The 20,505-nt window shown below is 38.5% G+C and overlaps 1 long non-coding RNA gene across 1 annotated transcript in view; it reads left to right on the top strand.

Moving 5' to 3' along the window:
• The window catches only part of LOC145714032 (uncharacterized), a 40,611-nt gene extending 21,699 nt beyond the window's left edge, over positions 1 to 18,912 (top strand). Inside the window, exon 3 of the long non-coding RNA XR_014136773.1 lies at positions 18,748 to 18,912. This is a non-coding gene — a long non-coding RNA (uncharacterized LOC145714032). The remainder of the gene's footprint in view (positions 1 to 18,747) is intronic.
• The last annotated feature ends 1,593 nt before the right edge of the window (positions 18,913 to 20,505 follow it).

The raw sequence follows: 20,505 nt of genomic DNA, 5'->3' as shown, positions 1-20,505 counted from the left end.
GACATCTTTGGTTAGATTTATTCCTAGGTATTTTATGCTTCTTGGTGCAATTGTGAATGGGATCAGTTTCTTCATTTGTCTTTCTGTTGCTTCATTGTTAGTGTATAAGAATGCAACTGATTTCTGCACATTGATTTTGTATCCTGAAACTTTGCTGAATTCATGTATCAGTTCTAGCAGACTTTTGGTGGAGTCTATCGGATTTTCCATGTATAATATCATGTCATCTGCAAAAAGCGAAAGCTTGACTTCATCTTTGCCAATTTTGATGCCTTTGATTTCCTTTTGTTGTCTGATTGCTGATGCTAGAACTTCCAGCACTATATTAAACAACAGCGGTTACAGTGGGCATCCCTGTCGTGTTCCTGATCTCAGGGAAAAAGCTCTCAGTTTTTCCCCGTTGAGGATGATGTTAGCTGTGGGCTTTTCATAAATGGCCTTTATGATCTTTAAGTATGTTCCTTCTATCCCGACTTTCTCAAGGGTTTTTATTAAGAAAGGGTGCTGGATTTTGTCAAAGGCCTTTTCTGCATCGATTGACAGGATCATATGGTTCTTCTCTTTTTTTTTGTTAATGTGATGTATCACGTTGATCGATTTGCGAATGTTGAACCAGCCCTGCATCCCAGGAATGAATCCCACTTGATCATGGTGAATAATTCTTTTTATATGCTGTTGAATTCGATTTGCTAGTATCTTATTAAGAATTTTTGCATCCATATTCATCAGAGATATTGGCCTGTAGTTCTCTTTTTTTACTGGGTCTCTGTCTGGTTTAGGAATCAAAGGAATACTGGCTTCATAGAATGAGTCTGGAAGTTGTCCTTCCCTTTCTATTTCTTGGAATAGCTTGAGAAGGATAGGTATTATCTCTGCTTTAAATGTCTGGTAGAACTCCCCTGGGAAGCCATCTGGTCCTGGACTCTTATTTGTTGGGAGATTTTTGATAACCGATTCAATTTCTTCGCTGGTTATGGGTCTGTTCAAGCTTTCTATTTCCTCCTGATTGAGTTTTGGAAGAGTGTGGGTGTTTAGGAATTTGTCCATTTCTTCCAGGTTGTCCAATTTGCTGGCATATAATTTTTCATAGTATTCCCTGATAATTGTTTGTATCTCTGAGGGATTGGTTGTAATCATTCCATTTTCATTCATGATTTTATCTATTTGGGTCATCTCCCTTTTCTTTTTGAGAAGCCTGGCTAGAGGTTTGTCAATTTTGTTTATTTTTTCAAAGAACCAACTCTTGGTTTCGTTGATCTGCTCTACAGTTTTTTTAGATTCTATATTGTTTATTTCTGCTCTGATCTTTATTATTTCTCTTCTTCTGCTGGGTTTAGGCTGCCTTTGCTGTTCTGCTTCTATTTCCTTTAGGTGTGCTGTTAGATTTTGTATTTGGGATTTTTCTTGTTTCTTGAGATAGGCCTGGATTGCAATGTATTTTCCTCTCAGGACTGCCTTCGCTGCATCCCAAAGCGTTTGGATTGTTGTATTTTCATTTTCGTTTGTTTCCATGTATATTTTAATTTCTTCTCTAATTGCCTGGTTGACCCACTCATTCGTTAGTAGGGTGTTCTTTAACCTCCATGCTTTTGGAGGTTTTCCAGACTTTTTCCTGTAGTTGATTTCAAGCTTCATAGCATTGTGGTCTGAAAGTATGCATGGTATAATTTCAATTCTTGTAAACTTATGAAGGGCTGTTTTGTGACCCAGTATATGATCTTCTTGGAGAATGTTCCATGTGCACTCGAGAAGAAAGTATATTCTGTTGCTTTGGGATGCAGAGTTCTAAATATATCTGTCAAGTCCATCTGATCCAATGTATCATTCAGGGCCCTTGTTTCTTTATTGACCATGTGTCTAGATGATCTATCCATTTCTGTAAGTGGGGTGTTAAAGTCCCCTGCAATGACCACATTCTTATCAATAAGGTTGCTTATGTTTATGAGTAATTGTTTTATATATCTGGGGGCTCTGGTATTTGGCGCATAGACATTTATAATAGTTAGCTCTTCCTGGTGGATAGACCCTGTGATTATTATATAATGCCCTTCTTCATCTCTTGTTACAGCCTTTAATTTAAAGTCTAGTTTGTCTGATATAAGTATGGCTACTCCAGCTTTCTTTTGGCTTCCAGGAGCATGATAAATAGTTCTCCATCCCCTCACTCTCAATCTAAAGGTGTCCTCAGATCTAAAATGAGTCTCTTGTAGACAGCAAATAGATGGGTCTTGTTTTTTTATCCATTCTGATACCCTATGTCTTTTAGTTGGCGCATTTAATCCATTTACATTCAGTGTTATTATAGAAAGATATGGGTTTAGAGTCATTGTGATGTCTGTATGTTTTATGCTTGTAGTGATGTCTCTGGTACTTTGTCTCACAGGATCCCCCTTAGGATCTCTTGTAGGGCTGGTTTCGTGGTGACAAATTGCTTCAGTTTTTGTTTGTTTGGGAAGACCTTTATCTCTCCTTCTATTCTAAATGACAGACTTGCTGGATAAAGGATTCTCGGCTGCATATTTTTTCTGTTTAGCACACTGTAGATATCGTGCCAAGCCTTTCTGGCCTGCCAAGTTTCAAAGGAGAGATCAGTCACGAGTCTTATAGGTCTCCCTTTATATGTGAGGGCACGTTTATCCCTTGCTGCTTTCAGAATTTTCTCTTTATCCTTGTATTTTGCCAGTTTCACTATGATATGTCGTGCAGAAGATCGATTCAAGTTACGTCTGAAGGGAGTTCTCTGTGCCTCTTGGATTTCAATGCCTTTTTCCTTCCCCAGTTCAGGGAAGTTCTCAGCTATAATTTGTTCAAGAACCCCTTCAGCATCTTTCCCTCTCTCTTCCTCCTCTGGGATACCAATTATGCGTATATTATTTTTTTTTAGTGTATCACTTAGTTCTCTAATTTTCCCCTCATACTCCTGGATTTTTTATCTCTCTTTCTTTCAGCTTCCTCTTTCTCCATAACTTTATCTTCTAGTTCACCTATTCTCTCCTCTGCCTCTTCAAGCCGAGCCATCGTGCATTCCATTTTGTTTTGCATTTCGTTTAAAGCGTTTTTCAACTCCTCGTGACTGTTCCTTAGTCCCTAGATCTTTGTGGCAAGAGATTCTCTGCTGTCCTGTATACTGTTTTCAAGCCCAGCGATTAATTTTATGACTATTATTCTAAATTCACTTTCTGTTATATTATTTAAATCCTTTTTGATCAGTTCATTAGCTGTTGTTATTTCCTGGAGATTCTTCTGAGGGGAATTCTTCCGTTTGGTCATTTTGGAGAGTCCCTTGCGTGGTGAGGACCTGCAGTGCACTTCCCCTGTGCTGTGGTGTATAACTGGAGTTAGTGGGCGGGGCTGCAGTCCGACCCGATGTCTGCCCCCAGCCCACTGCTGGGGCCACAGTCAGACTGGTGTGTGCCTTCTCTTCCCCTCTCCTAGGGGCGGGATTCACTGTGGGGTGGCGTGTCCCGTCTGGGCTACTTGCACACTGCCAGGCTTGTGTTGCTGGGGATCTGGTGTATTAGCTGGGGTGGGTAGGCAAGGTGCACGGGGGGTGGAGGGGCAGGCTTAGCTCGCTTCTCCTTAGGTGATCCACTTCAGGAGGAGCCCTGTGGCAGCGGGAGGGAGTCAGATCTGCTGCCGGAGGTTTGGCTCCGCAGAAGCACAGAGTTGGGTGTTTGCGCGGAGCGAGCAAGTTCCCTGGCAGGAACTGGTTCCCTTTGGGATTTTGGCTGGGGGATGGGCGGGGGAGATGGCGCTGGCGCCTTTGTTCCCCGCCAAGCTGAGCTCTGCCGTCCGGGGGCTCAGCAGCTCTCCCTCCCTTTGTCCTCCAGCCTTCCCGCTTTCCGAGCAGAGCTGTTAACTTATGACCTCCCAGACGCTAAGTCACGCTTGCTGTCGGAACACAGTCCGTCAGGCCCCTCCGCTTTTGCCAGCCAGACTCGGGGGCTCTGCTTGGCCGGCGAGCCGCCCCTCCGCCCCGGCTCCCTCCCGCCAGTCCGTGGAGCGCGCACCGCCTCGCCGCCCTTCCTACCCTCTTCCGTGGGCCTCTAGTCTGCGCTTGACTCCGGAGACTCCCTTCTGCTAATCCTCTGGCGGTTTTCTGGGTTCTTTAGGCAGGTGTAGGTGGAATCTAAGTGATCGGCAGGACGCGCTGTGAGCCCCGCGTCCTCCTACGCCGCCATCTTCCGGAACCCCCCTTCCCTTTTCATTCCTAAATAGTATGCCATTGTATAGATATAGCACATTTTGTTTACCCACATATCTGTTAATGGACATTTGGGTTGTCTTTAATTTTTAGCTGTTGTTAATAACACTGCTATGAATATTCATGTATATTCTTTGTATGGAATTATGTTTTCAGTTCTGTTAGGTAAAACACGTAGGAGTGAAATGGCTGGATCATATGGTAGATGTGTTTTATGTTTTATAAGAAATTACCACTGTTTCCAAAGTGATTATACCAGTTTACATCCCCATCAGAAACATATGAAATTTCTAGTTGTTCCACATTCTCACCAACATTTAGTATGGTTAACAATTTTGTCTGGCCATTTACTTATCTATTGGATGTGAGATGGTATATTAGTTTTGTATTGATGCTGTACAAATTACCATGAATTTAATAGATCGAAACAACACAAATTTATTATCTTATAGTTTTGGAAGTCAGAAGGTTGAAATGAGTCTTATGGGACTAAAATCAATGTGTCAGCAAGATTGTATTCCTTCTGGAGGCTGCAAGGGAACTCCATTCCCTTGCTTTTTCCATCTTCTGGAGGCCACTTACATTCCTTGAGTCATGCATAGCCTCTTCTTCCTCCATCTTCAAAGCACATCTTTTGCTTCTGTTGTCACATATTTTTTTTTCAACTCCAATACTTAAGCATCTCTCTTTAAAAGAGCATGGTGATTATGTTGAACCCTTACAAATAATCCAGGATCATCTCCTGAACTCAAGGTCCTTAACTTGATCACATTTGAAAAGCCCCTTTTACAAGGTAAGGTAATATATTCTCAAGTTTCAAGGTTTAGAAAGTAGGCATCTTGGGGGCAGGGTGCATTATTTAGCCTACCATAATTGATATCTCATTGTGTATGGGTGTTTATAACAGCTTAAAATACAATTCACATACCCTAAAATAATCCCTTTTAAAATATTCACTAGTTTTTAGTATATTCACAAAATTGTAGAGCCATCAACACTAATTTTAGAACATTTTCCTTCACCCTAATAAGAAACACCATACTAATTAGCATGTTCCATCCTACTTGTTCACCATTCTCTTTCACCGGCCCAAGGCAATCATTAATCTGCTTTCTGTCTTCATGGATTTGCTCTTTCATTTAATATAAGTGGAATCAAATGTGGTCTTTTGTGACTGAATTCTCTCACTTAGCATAATGTTTTGGAGGTCCATCCATTTTGTAGTGTATATCAGCACTTTATTCATTTTTATGGCTGAACAATAGTCTATGGTATAGCGATACTACATATTTTATATCCATGCATCAACTGATAGACAATTTACTTGTTTTCACTTTTTTCGCAGTTGTCAATAATGCTGCCAGATACATTGTCTACAGATTTTTGTGTAGGCATATGTTTTAGTTTCTCTTGGAATTGCTGGGTCATATGGTACTTCTATGTTTTACTTTTTGAGGAACTAACAACTTGTTTTTCCAAGTGGCCACATCATTTTACATTCCCACCAGCAATGTTGTGAAGTTTCACATTTCTTTTTTTTATTAAAAATTTTTTAAATGTTTATTTATTTTTGAGAGAGAGAGAGACAGAGACAGAGATAGAGCGTGAGCAGGGGAAGGGCAGAGAGAGAGACACACAGACTCTGAAGCAGGCTCTGAGCTGTCAGCACAGAGTCTGACGTGGGCCTCGAACCCACAGACCGTGAGATCATGACCTGAGCTGAAGTCAGATGCTTAACCAACTGAGCCACCCAGGCACCCCTGAGGTTTCACATTTCTATACATCCTCACCAACACATGTAATTGTTCATCTTTTTTATTACAGTCATTCCAGTAGGAAGTGGTATCTTTGTGGTTTTCATTAGCAGTTCCCTGAAAACTAAGATGTTGAACATCTTTTCACATGCTTATTAGGTATTTATATTCTTTGAGGAAATATCTATTCAGATTATTTTCCTGTTTTTTAACTGAGTTACTTATCATTTTATTGTTGATTTATGAGTTCCTTTATACATTCTGGGTACAGCTCCTCATCAGATATATGATTTGCAAATATTTTATCCCATTACCTGGGTTGTTTTTTCATATTCTAAAAAGTGTCCTTGGAAGCACAAGTTTTTTAAAAATGTTTATTTATTTTTCAGAGGGAGAAGAGAGCCCAAGCAGGGGTGGGTAGAGGAGGGGGGCAGAGGTTCTGAAGCAGGCTCTGTGCTGACAGCAGAGAGACTGATATGGGGCTTGAATTCGGGAACCGTGAGATCATGACCTGAGCCACAGTCAGCTGCTCAACTGACTGAGCCACCCAGGCATCCCTGAAGCACAAAACTTTTTCATTTTGAAGTGCCACTTATCTATTCTGTCTTTTGTTGTCTGTGTTTTTGGTATCATACCTAAGAAACTTTTGTCAAACTCAAGGCCATAAAGATTTACTTCTATATTTTCTTCTAAGGGCTTTATGATTTTAGTTCTTAAATCTAGGTATTTCATACATTTTGCGTTTATTCTGTGTATGATCTGAGGAAAGGATGTAACTTTATTCTTTTGCATGTGGACATCTAATGGTCCCAGTTTATTTGTTAAAAAGACATATTTTCCCCATTGAATTCTACTGCTCCTCTTGTCAAAAATCAACTGACCATAAATTTGAAGGTTTTTATGTGGATATTCAATTCTATGCCATTGATCTATATGTTTACCTGTATGCTAGGACCACACTATCTTGATTACACTACTGTAGCTTTGTAGCAAGTTTTGAAATTAGGAAGTGTGAGTCTTTCTGTTTTGTTCTTTTTTTCAAGATTAATTTGGGTGTTCTGAATCTCTTGACTATCTACATGCATTTTAGGATCAAGCTGTAAATTTCTGCAAAGAAACAGTCTGGGATTTTGATGGGGATTGTGTTGAATATGTAGTTCAACTTGGGAAGCATTGCCATCTTAATATTTTTAAGTGTTTTCATCCAGGAACATTGGACATCTTTCTACATTTAGATCTTCTTTAATTTCTTTCCACAACATTTTGTAGTTTTCATTATATAAATCTTGCATTTTTTGTATAAATTTATTCCTAAGTATTTTATTCATTTTAATACTATTGTAACAGGAATTTTCTTAATTTCATTTTCAGATTGTTTGTTTTATATGTAGACAAGTACAATGGTTTTTGTATATTAATCTTGAATCCTATAATGCTGCTAAACACATTTATTAGCTCTAGTAGTTTTTTGAAAATTCTTTAGTATTTACTATATACAAATTGCGTCATTTGCAAACAGGATTAGTTTTACTTCTTCCTTTTAAATCTACGTGTCTTTTATTTCATTTTCTTGCCAAATAGCCCTGGATAGAACTTTGTAGTGCTGTATAGAGGTGATGAGAGGGACATCCTTGTCTTGTTCTTGACCTTAGGAGGACAGCTTTCATTTTTTCACTATTACATATGATGATACTTATGGGGTTTTTTTGTAGATATTCTCTATCATACTGAGGAATCTCCCTTCCATTTTTAATGAGTTGAGTGTTTTTATCATGAAAGGGTATTAGATTTTGTCAAATGCTTTTCAACATCTCTCTTTTTAAAATTTTTAATGTTAATTTATTTCTGAGAGAGAGAGAGAGAGAGAGAGAGAGAGAGAGAGAGAGGGAACGAGCGGGGGAGGGGCAGAGAGGGAGGCACAGTATCCAAAGCAGGCTCCAGGCTCTAAGCTGTCAGCATAGACCTGAGCTCCAGGCTCTGAGCTGTCATGACCTGAGCCGAAGTCAGATGCCCAACCGACTGAGCCACCCGGGCACCCTTCAACATCCCTTGAATGGATCATGTAGTTTTTGTCCTTTTTCTATTAATAAATTAATATATTAATATGGTGTATTACATTGACTAATTTTTATATATAATTTTCAATTTTTTTTAGAGAGAGCATGAGTGGTGGAGAGGGGCAGAGGGAGAGAGAGAGAGAGAGACAGAGAGAGAGAGAGAGAGGGAGAGAGAGAGAGAATGAATCTCAAGTAGGGTCCACACTCATCACAGAGCCCAGTGTGGGGTTCAATCCAACAACCCTGGGATCATAACCTGAGCTGAAATCAAGAGTCAGATACTCAACTGACCAAAACACCCAGGTGCCCCAACTAATTTTTATATTTAAAACAAACTTGGGGCACCTGGGTGGGTCGGTCAGTTAAGCATCCAACTTCAGCTCAGGTCAAGATCTCATGGTTTGTGAGTTCAAGCCCTGCATCAGGTTCTGTGCTGACAGCTCAGAGCCTGGAGCCTGCTTCGAATTCTGTATCTCATTCTCTCTCTACCCCTCCCCCACTTGTGCTCTCTCTCTGTCTCTCAAAAATAAATAAATGTAAATTATTTAAAAGTAAATAAAACAAACTTGCATTCTTGGGCTAAATCCTGTTTGGTTGTGGTATATAACCCTTTCTATATATTGCTGGATTCAGATTGCTAGTTTTTGGTTGAGGATATCTGTATATATATTCACAGGAGATTTTAGACCAGTTAGTTTTGTCTGAGGTCACTTGCTGCCAACCTGAAGATCTTCCTTTAATATTTCTTGTACAGCAGATCTGCTAACTACTTATTCTTTGTTTCTGCTTATTTGGAAATGTCTTCATTTTGCCTCATTCTTACAAGATAGATTTGCTGGATATACAATTTTTGATTGACAGGATTTTTTTTCTTTCAGCATTTTGAATATATCATCCCTCTGTTCTCCATTATTTTTGAGTATTTTTTATGCTGCTTTTCTCTCTCATTCATATGTTGGCACACTTAATGTTGTTGTACACGTCCCTGAAGCTGTATTTACATTTCTGTATTCTTTTCTCTCTTTATTCTTAAGATTGCATAATCTCTATTAATCTATCTTCAAGTTCACAAATTCTTTCCTCTGCCAGTTAAATATATTCTGTTTCAAATCTACTAGAGCCTCTCTAGTGAATTTTTCATTTTTATTATTGTACTTTTAAAATCCAGAATTTTGATTTTTAAAAATGATTTCTCTTTGTATTGATTTTTCTTTTTATTGAGACATTGTCATCATTCTTTCCTTTAATTCATTAAGCGAGGTTTTGTCTAGCTTTTTAAAAAAAATTTTATTTGAAGTCCAGTTAGTTCACATACAGGGTAATATCAATTTTAGGTGTACAATTTAGTGATTCAACACTTCTATACAGCACCTGGTGCTCATCACAAGTGCACTCCTTAATCCCCATCACCTATTTTGCTCATCCTCCCACACACCTCCCTTGCTGTAACCCTCTGTTTGCTCTCTATATTTAAGAGTCTGTTTCTTGATTTGCATCTATCTCTTTTTTTGTCTCTTTGCTCATTTGTTTTGTTTCTTAAATTCCACATATGAGTGAAATCATATGATATTTGTCTTTCTTTGACTGACTTATTTCACTTAGCATAATACTCTTCTAACTCCAGCCATGTCATTGCAAATGGCAAGGTTTCATTCTTTTGATGGCTGTGTAATATTTCACTGTATGTAACACACACACACACACACACATATATATATATATATATATATATATACATACACACACATATACATACATATATATGCATGTATGTATATGTATGTATATATGTATGTATGTATATATGTACATATACACACACACATCTTTATCTATATAGCAATCCATGGATATTTGGGATCTTTCCATAATTTGGCTATTGTTGATAATGCTGCATAAACATCAGGGCACATGTATTCCTTCAAATTAGTATTTTTGTATTCTTTGGGCACATACCTATTAGTGCAATTACTGGATCATAGGGTAGTTCTATTTTTAACTTTTCGAGGAACCTCCATACTGTTCTCCATACTGTTTTCCATAGTGGCTACACACAAGTTTACATTCCTACCAACAGTGCAGAAGGGTTCCCCTTTCTCTGCATCCTCACAAACACCTGTTGTTTCTTGTGTTGTACATTTTAGCCATTCTGACAGGTGTGAGGTGATATCTCATTATAGTTTTGATTTGTATTTCCCTGATGATGAGTGATATTGCACATCTTTTCCTGTGTCTGTTGGCCATCTGGATGTCTTCTTTGGAAAAAATATTTATTCATGTCCTCTGCCCATTTTTAAATTGGATTATTCAGTTTTTGGGTGTCGAGTTTTATAAGTTCTTTATATATTTTGGATACTAATTCCTCTAGTTCTTGGAACATATTTATTGTAATAGTAAATCTGCAACCACACTCAGATACCACTTCACGCCAGTCAGAGTGGCTAAAATGAACAAATCAGGAGACTATAGATGCTGGAGAGGATGTGGAGAAACAGGAACCCTCTTGCACTGTTGGTGGGGATGCAAACTGGTGCTGCCACTCTGGAAAACAGTGTGGAGATTCCTCAAAAAATTAAAAATAGACCTACCCTATGACCCAGCAATAGCACTGCTAGGAATTTACCCAATGGATATAGGAGTGCTGATGCATAGGGGCACTTGTACCCCAATGTTTATGGCAGCACTTTCAACAATAGCCTAAATAGAAAGAGCCTAAATGTCCATCAACTGATGAATGGATAAAGAAATTGTGGTTTATATACACAATGGAATACTACTTTGCAATGAGAAAGAATGAAATATGGCCTTTTGTAGCAACATGGATGGAACTGGAGAGTGTTATGCTAAGTGAAATAACTCATACAGAGAAAGACAGATACCATGTTTTCATTCTTATGTGGATCCTGAGAAACTTAACAGAAACCCATGGGGGAGGGGAAGGAAAAAAAAAGGCTAGGGAGGGAGCCAAAACATAAGAGACTCTTAAAAACTGAGAACAATCTGAGGGTTGATGGGGGGTGGGAAGGAGGGGAGGGTGGGTGTTGGGTATTAAGGAGGGCACCTGTTGGGATGAGCACTGGGTGTTGTATAGAAACAAATTTGACAATAAATAATAGTAAATCTGCAATCTTTGTGTCCCAAATCTAACACCAAGCCCCTCTCACTGGCAGTTTTGGTTTCTGCTTCTTTTCTTGTGTATAAGTTAAACTTGCCTGCTTTTTAAATTTATAATATATAATTATATTTTAAGCTGGATATTTTAGATAGTATAGCAACTCTACTGATCCTCCATCTCCCAGGGTTTATTGTTAGTATTTTTTGTCTGTTTTTTTTTTTTGTTTGTTTAGTGATATAAATGCACTATATTTTAGTAAAGTCTATTTCCCCTGTAATGTGCAGACCTCATGTCATTCCTCAGAAGGCACAGTTTTAGGCATGTAAGCATTCACTCTGAAATGACAGTGGTTTTTGAAGAGCTCTTTTTGTCTCTTTCCCTGATTTCTCTGTTAAGCTGTCTGTCTTTGTTGGTAGCACTGAGAACTGTTAGGCACCATAATTGCTGGCTAATTGCTCTACTCTTTTCAACAATGCCCTGTGGCATAAATTGCTCTTCAGTCTGATCCAATTAAACTTGGACCCCTTTGCAGAGGTAGTTTTTGAGGCCAGCTTTTGAGTTTTGCTCTGACTCCAAGAGGGCTTTTCTTAGCTGTCACTTTCCCTCAGTCTCTCTAATAAATTGGCCTATAGTTAGTTTAGTATGTTCTTATGAAGCTGCTAGCCTCTTAGTTGCTTACTACAAAAATCTCAAGTGTTTCAAGAGCACCCGTTGGCTTGAACTTAACCACACTGTGTTCCAAATAAAGGCAGTTCCCTTTGGGAGAGTTTCAGAGTTCGCTATTCTTATGGCTTTCCTTGAACAAATTCTCTGTGTCACTGCCCCAGAGCTAAGGTTGGGAACAGTGGCCTGTATCAGAGTGGCACACTTGCTTTATAAGTAGAGAGTGCCTTGCCTCTCTTGCTTTGGAAAATATCCTATAAGTCAGCTGGGGTGAGGGTGATAGGGGACAAGTGTTTTTGGCCTGCCACACCTAGGTTAGAGCTTCTACTATTAGTTAAGTCTTGTTGCGGGAAAGAAGCCCCATCCTCTCAACCATGTTTGGTTGTAATAGAGCTGCAATATGAATATGGGGGAAATGAGAAATGCTAGTTACCTTCCCCTCTTGGGAAGAAAACCCATATTCTTGGATTTACTTGCCCACAATGGAGCTTATGTCACTGAGCTTAGATTCTCACTGCTTTTACCAAGATTTAGTAAGTTTTCTCGAATAAATCTCTCTTCATTTGCTATACCCTTAGAAAAATTTCCAGAGACTTTAAATGGTTGGTTTTTTTAAGTAATTTTCACCAGTTATGGTTGTTTTGCTGAGAAGAGGGATCATGTAAAATTTCATGCTTCCATTCTGGAAGTAATCTCTGTTTAATACTTTACAAAACTTTCAGAATATTTTCCAAAGTGGCTGTACCATTTTACATTCCCATCACCAATATAGGAGAGATGTTAAGTTGATGCATCCTCACCAGCATTTAACATTTATCAATATTCTCTGCATTCTTACCAGCATTCAACATTATAAATATATTTTTTTTTATTTTAGCCACCTGGTATATATGTAGTGAATTTTATTTGTATCTCTGATAACTGATTAATGTTTACATGTGCCTTATAGTCATTTGTACATTTTATGTAATCATTTTTAAGTTTATTTTTATTTATTTTGACAGAGATAGACAGAATAAGCCGGGGAGGGGCAGAGAGAGAGAGGGAGACAGAATACCAAGCAGGCTCCATGCACTGTCAGCCCAGAGCCCGATGTGGGGCTCAAACTCACAAACTGTGACATCATGACTGGAGCCAAAATCAAGAGTTGGACACTTAGCCATCTAAGCCACCTAGGTGCCCCTCTGTGGTCTTAATTTAGATTTTACTAATGGCTTGTAATGTAGAACATCTTTTCTTGTGTGGGACCCAAGGTATTTAACAAAAATCCCCTACCCCTGGACAAGCAGAACAAGACTAACTCCATTTTGTGCTACACCCACCATCTCATGTATAACCCCCACATGACCTACTTATTGCTTAAGACACTCCCCCACCCTAGTCAAGCCACTGAGCACACCCTTACTTGAAACCGGCTCATATAGGAATGCGGAACCCCTAACTGCCAAAGAATGTAAACCCTGCCTTTTGCCCGCCAAACTTGCTTGCCAATTCTTAAACCCCGCCTTTTGGCCGCCAAACTTGTGCGCCAATTCTGACCAGAGTGCTAGGCTAGTTCAAACAGTTACTATAAGGTAAATTGTAATTCAATTGGCCACCTGCGTGTGGACTGACATGACTGCAACTTTCTGTGTGTGTTACAATCTCATTGGCCACTGCCCCCTATAAAACTGCTACGCCTCTTATCCTAGGGATCCAAGTCCCTGCTCCGCTGTGTTGGGTATACTTGGGCCCAAGCTTGAGCTTGCAAATAAACCCTCGTGCGTTTGCATCGGTATCAGCTCCTTGGTGGTCTCTCGGATTTGAAATCGGGGGCATTACATTTGTGTTTGCCAACTGTATATCTTTTTTGGTGAAGTATCTATTTAAATCTCTTGTACATTAGAATATAGGGTTCTTTGTTTTCTCACTGTTGAGTTTAAAAAGTTATCTACATATTCTTTATTAAATATGTGATTTGCAAATGTTTTTTTTTTCATTTGATTTTTCACAAAAATACAAAGGAAATTTAATGGAGAGCTGATAGTGTTTTCAATAAATAGTGCTGGACAACTGGATATCTGTATGGGGAAAAAGCAAACCATGACCTCTACCTCACACCATACACATACAAAAATGAAATATACAGCAATATAAAATAATGAAATGGAAAGAGTTAGAATTTCAGAATGGTGGAGTGAGGAACTTGGCAAATCCTCTCTCTTCCTAGTTCATTCCTTTTTATTGTTGTACGGTATTCCAACAAATGAATGTATCACAGTTAATCTATTTCATCGTATATAAATAATACTCTAACAAACCTTTTCTTACAAAGCACAAATATTGATACATATAACAACTTGGATGGAAAAAAAAACAACACCACATGGATGAATCTGAAACAATCATGCTTAGTTTAAAAATCCAGACACAAAACAGTAAATACTGCATGATTGCACTTATCAGAATTCTAGAAAAGAAAAAACTAACCAATTATGACTGAAAACAGATTGGTGGCTTCCTGGGGCTGGGAGTTGGATAAGAAGCATGAAGGAATATTTTAGAGTGATAGAAATATTCTATTTCTTGATTGGGGTGAAAGTTACATGGATGTATGTATATATTTCTCAATGCTCATTGAACTATAGACATAAAAATTTGGTTAAGTTAATTAAAAAAAACAGGGAAGACCATATCACAGGCCCTCATGCAAACCAGAGAGATCTTCTTACCTTCAATGATGAGAGTGAGGGCTGCTTCATCTTTCCTTGGTGAAAAACAAAAGCTCAGTGTAAGAATTCTGAATACACCCAGAGACTCTATCTTCTAGGGATGCAATGAAGGCTAACAGATTCTTTATCCACATTAACGAGGACCTCCAAACTTAGATTAAGCATTGTTTTTTCTGATATCAGCTAAAGATGTAGTCTGCTCCATGTTCATAAGAACAGATAATAACAAATTCAACTTTTACTCCTGGATGTCAAAACTCTTTTTAGAGTATGACTTAGTCTTGCTCTGTTATGGGAAGATATTATTCCTATTTTACACCCTGACATTATCAGGGCCTTCTACCCTACCAGTATCTGGGATCTTTCATCAACCTTTTAACGACCATGTTTTGCCTTAGGAGCACACAGGATAATTGAAGATAACTTTTTTTTAAATCCCATCACCTGTGGAAAGGGCAACCAAGACTGAGGGATACTAAGATAAAAATCTAATAATTAGTTTTTTCTTTCAGAGATAGTTGAGATAGCAACTGACTGTTTTACAAAAAATAAAAAAACAATTTAGGAATACGGTGATCTAAAAATGTGAAATATGCAAATAGTGTATTATTTGTCATTTATTATGATGGGTATCATTCTTAATTATAGCATTTCAATATTGACAACTCTCCCTCAAGAGCTATGGCTTTGATTTCTAAGATCAGACTGGAATTATGGGTAAAGATCTTTTTCTCTCTCCTAATTAAATCCCTTCAATTTATAGGATTTTCTGTTTTTTTTTTTTAATTTCCTGATTCTTGAGATATTATAGAATATTTGGGAATACAGAAAGCCTATATAAAGAAATAAATCACCTATCATATCCCCAGGAAGAGGACACAAGAAACAGTAGACATAGCAAAGAGAGGCTATTTCATTACTGAGAAATCAACTCTGTTCCTCCATCCCCTATTGATCAGCTTAGCAATAAGAAGCTAACTTCATTTCCACAGGGATATTTCACTGATGTGGGGACTTTTCGAGGTAGATACTAAATGGTCATAAAATGAATGCACTAAGGATGAAATAGGTTCTACAGAACGTTTTAATTAGAAATCAGAAAATAGTTTATCAGTGACAGTGTTTCCAGGGACTAGCCACATTTTGCCTCATTTATAGTCTGTTACTTGATCATATCCTAATGGATATGGCTAGTCCTGTAAGCCCTGATCCCACAAGTCCTGACTGTTAAAAGCTGGGGTAAGGTTTTTGATCATAGTAATTTGGTGTTATGGACAGGGACTCAGGAATAGTCATATTTTGACTTAACCTCATTACCTCTCCTATGATAAGAGCCACAAAAGAGTCATACATGTAAGGGACAAGGATAGATAGGAATTAAAACACTACTTTATGATTACTGGAATTAAAAATTAAAAAAAAAATTAAAAGCTGGCTTTTAGTATATAACTTGGGCTGAAGGTCCAAAATTGGCTTCACCTTTTCCTGCCAAGCCCCAATCTTATTAGTAATTGACCACTGAATTGGTAAGAACTATTAAGTACCTGAAATATCAAGTGAAGGAGGCAAGAAAACAAAATGGCTGGTCATGCAGGAGACTCTGGCTTAGTGGTTTAATTTCTCAAATGGCAGAAAAACACGAAAGAGAAAGCCATCTGCAGTATATAATCTTTTAACCCATAGTGACCAACCCAAATACACTAGCAAACATGGCTCAAAGGATCTGAGCCAATCATATTACGAGGTCCTCCTTGAGGGAGGGAGTGGAGGTGAGGCAGTTGTAATCTTTTTTTTTTTTCCATTCTCACTTGGCTTAACAACCACTCTTAAGGGTTTTGTTTTGTGCCACAGTTGATGCTGTTGTTGCTGTCCACTCTAGGTTCCTTATGACTACAAAAACCTGCCTTTTAGAAAAGGTTCACCCCTTGTCCTCACAAATGACTCAACAAGTAAAGCACCCTCAACAAATCCCTGAACTGAAGCTGCTGTTGATGCTCCCAAAAGTTGTGCCCCTCAGTGAGCACCAGTATGTCTTCAGCCATGTCTTCTTTCCTGAAACCTTGCTTTCCCTCCAGTTCTTCAATTTCCTTCTGTTTTTCCCTTATTTATTTCTTAAGTTCCTGTGTCCTCTCTAGCATGTGTAAGGTCATACTATTTGTTGGATCATAGTGTCTTTTGTCCTTTTTCCTTTCTCTTTGTTTTCCAAACATACTTCTTTAGGTTTTGCCTTATGGGATCCCTCCCATGGTGAAAACTGTAAAAAAAAAAAGTTATAGGTCTACAGAAAGTATCTGCTGGTCAAATAAAACCTCCTTACCCACTTTTACATCCCTGTGAAGAATAAGGGAATTTCTTCCAGGAGGTATCTTCGCATCATTCAATTATCTAATGCAGACCAGACCCATATATATTGAGATCCTACTTTGGTGATTTAATATTTTCTCCCCTTTCCTTGGAATCCTAACTCCCTAAGTGCCATGAGCATCTTCCCTCCAGGTCCAGGCCATTCCTGATTCTCCAATGACAAGTACTGTGTCACCTGAAACACACTAAATAATTCTTGAAGTATCCTACACTGCTCATCATGATCTTGTTCTCTTGAATTTTTTCTGAATATTTTATAATCAGTCATCAAAAAGATTGTAATCTGCTCTTGTTGATTACACTTTGCAGTTTTCAGAGGGCACCTAAATAGTTTTCTGGATCTGGGTTCCCTGGCAGGAGGGGGTGGGGTGATGGGAGGTCATTCTAGTTTACTCTCGTATTTTTCCTTTTCTGTTGAATCTCTTAGATCTGAGTTATCTTCCTTGGCTTAATAACGGAAAATATATCCTTCTTTTCCTAGTCTCATATAAAACAGTTTTTAGGCCTAGGGACATCTTTGGGGGCTCCTTCTTCTTTTCCTTTTAATGTAAGCTGAATTTGACCTCTAAGATATTAAGCCTTCTCTACCTTTATTTCTTGATAATCCTCTGGTTTTCCTTCTGACATTTCTTTAAATTAAAAAAATTAACATTTATTTATTTTTGAGAGACAGAGAGAGACAGAGCATGAGCAGGGGAGGGGTAGAGAGAGAGGGAGACAGAATCCAAAACATGTTCCAGGCTCTGAGCTGTCAGTACAGAACCCAATACGGGGCTCCAACTCACAGGGCTCAAGCTCACGGGGCTCAAGCTCACGGGGCTCAAGCTCACGGGACTCGAACTCATGGGGCTCGAACTCACGAACCATGAGATCATGACCTGAACTGAAGTGGGAAGCCTAACCGACTTAGCCACCCAGGCACCCCTGCTTTATGACATTTCTAAAGTCAAAATGGTCTCTTGGGCTGTGGTTCCGTGTTCATTTAAAACATACTGTAGTTTCTCTGTCTGCTGCCAAAGTCCTAAAGCTGTTGCTGTGCCAAGTGGATTCTTAAGGCCAAGCAATACTGCCACAGTCCTTTTTTAGTACACTATTTTTTTTGTTATATTTTCTCTTTTGGATTTGTGATAATTTATTTCATTGTCTTTTTCTGTTACCCCAATCTTACAAGTAGCCATAGTCCCCATGAGTTTATAGCTGTCACACTTTTTGATCTGGTTTACAATAAAGTCTATCACCCTTCGGGTCTTTGAAATCTACAACCAGGATTAGGGTCTGCCTAAGGGATAACCAGAACAAATTCAGGAACTTGTAGGGGAACGAAGGCCTTAGAAGCATGGCACACAAGCCACATATATCTATAAGTGAGTCACATTACACTACCTTTTACATTGAATATAATTCAGGATAAGGTAAAGAACAACATAATGTACCACCTACTAACACTTAATCCTCACCCACCAAAGCTCAGTCTTCAGCCATAAAAGGAGCAGAATGAAAAAATCAGGAAATAAGCTATGGTTTCCAAATTATGCTACTGTATTAAAGAAAAAGGATATGTCCAAAAAAGAATATTTATTCATAACAATCAAACACTAGAAACTGTTAATGTTTAACTGTTAATAGAGGAACAGATAAACAAATTGTGGTATTTTATTACATGGGATAATTCTCAGATAGAAAATAGATTAGGATAAACATTTTTGGCAAGAATACTTCATAGGTCCTAGTGTGTACTTTATGTTGTATCTCATCAGGAGGCACATTATAATGTCAGCTTGTCCTAATAATAGTACTGCAATGTTTGAACCCTTGGTTAAGATGTCCCCAATCGGCAAAAATTTTTCTCTAGTAACCCCAACCCTTATATCCCGTACAGGAGAGACAAGCCCTGGAGGAGATACCTGGCTTTGAAAAACAACAGGGAAGGCATTCAGGAAAACTCTGGCTGTAGGAAAAGGAAAACATTCTCTTAAAAGGCTCATGTGCAGGCTCACTCAACCTGGAAACCAGCCCCAAAATACCATATGAAAAAGTAAATAGACTCATGCATAGGTGAAGGAGACTCACTTACTAATCTTGGAGCACCTCCAAAGCAGGAGGCAGCTGGGCCTTGCCTCAGGGATTGAGACTGGTGACAGCCATCTTTGCTGTCTTGTTCTCCCATGTAGATCTTGGTGCTGGTGGGCAACATTTTGGAATTCTCCCTCTAGGCTGCTAACATGAGTTGATATGAACCAGTGAGAGTCCCACACAATCCTGCACCTCATCTGAGCCTTGCTTGCAGTGAACATGGTGATAACTCTGCCCACCAAAGCATCCACAGAAGTTGCAACCAGGCCTTGCAACCAGACAGACTGTGGGTCACTCCCACCCATCAGTGTGCCCACAGCAGTCATGGACCCACCACAGCAGTAGGACACATCAAATCCACACAGGGGACAACCCTGGAACACCTGACTCTGGGAACCAAGGGAGATTGTGCTTCTGGGACTCACAGTACATCTCCTATATAAGCTCATTCCTTAAAGACCATGAGATGTAGTTGAACTACCTAACAGATAGATACAAACATAGAGAGTTAGACAAAATGAGGAAACAGAGAAATATGTTCTAAATGAAAGAACAAGGAAAAATCTCAGAAAAAGAGCTAAATGAAAATGGAGATAAACAATCTACCCAATAAAGAGTTCAAAGCAATGTTCATAAAGATACTTATCAAACTTAGGAGAAAAATGGATGAATACAGTGAGAACTTTAACAAAAAGATTAGAAATATAAAAAAGTACCAATCAGAGCTGAAGAATACAACAGAAATGAAAAATACACCAGAGGGCATAAATAGCAGATTAGATGATGCAGAACAGATCAGCAATGTAGGAGGCAGGGTAGTGAAAATCACCCAAACTGAACAATAAAAAGAAAAAATAATTTTTATTAAAAAGTATAGTTTAAAGGACCTCTAGGACAATATCAAGCATAAAACATATGCATGAAAGGGGTCCAAGTAGAAGAGAGAAAAGGGGCAGAAAATTTATTTGAAGAAATAATAGCTGAAAATTTCCTTAATCTTGGGGAAAGAAACAGGCACCCAGGTCCAGGAATCCCAGAGAGTCCCAAGCAAGATGAACCCCAGGAAATCCACATTAAGACACATTATAATTGAAATGTCTAAAATTTAGAAAAGAGTGAATCTTAAAAGCAACAAAAGAAATTAGTTACATATATGGGAACCCACATAAGACATTCAGCTGATTGTTTCAGCAAAACTTTGCAGGCCAGAAGGGAGTGGCTTGATATATAAAAAGTGCTGAAGGGAAAAACTTACAACTGAGCGTTTGCTATTTATCAAGGTTATCATTCAGAATTGAAAGGGAGATAAAGAGTTTTCCAGAGAAGCAAAAACTAAAATAGTTCATCGCCACCAAACTGCCCTTATAAGATATATTGAAGGACTTTTCTAAGTGCAAAAGTTATTTCCATAACTAGAAGTAAGAAAATATATGAAAAAATATCAGTGGTAAATGTAAGCAGTTAGTAAGGTAGTGGATCAACCACTTCTCTAAAGCTAGTATAAAAGTTAAAAGATAAAAGTAGTAAAATCAATTATATCTACGATAATTAGTTAAGGGATACA

The sequence above is a fragment of the Panthera onca genome, chromosome X (assembly GCF_046562875.1).
Source record: "Panthera onca isolate mPanOnc1 chromosome X, mPanOnc1 haplotype 2, whole genome shotgun sequence".
NCBI lineage: Eukaryota > Metazoa > Chordata > Mammalia > Carnivora > Felidae > Panthera > Panthera onca.
This window is presented reverse-complemented; position numbering and strand designations above follow the sequence as displayed.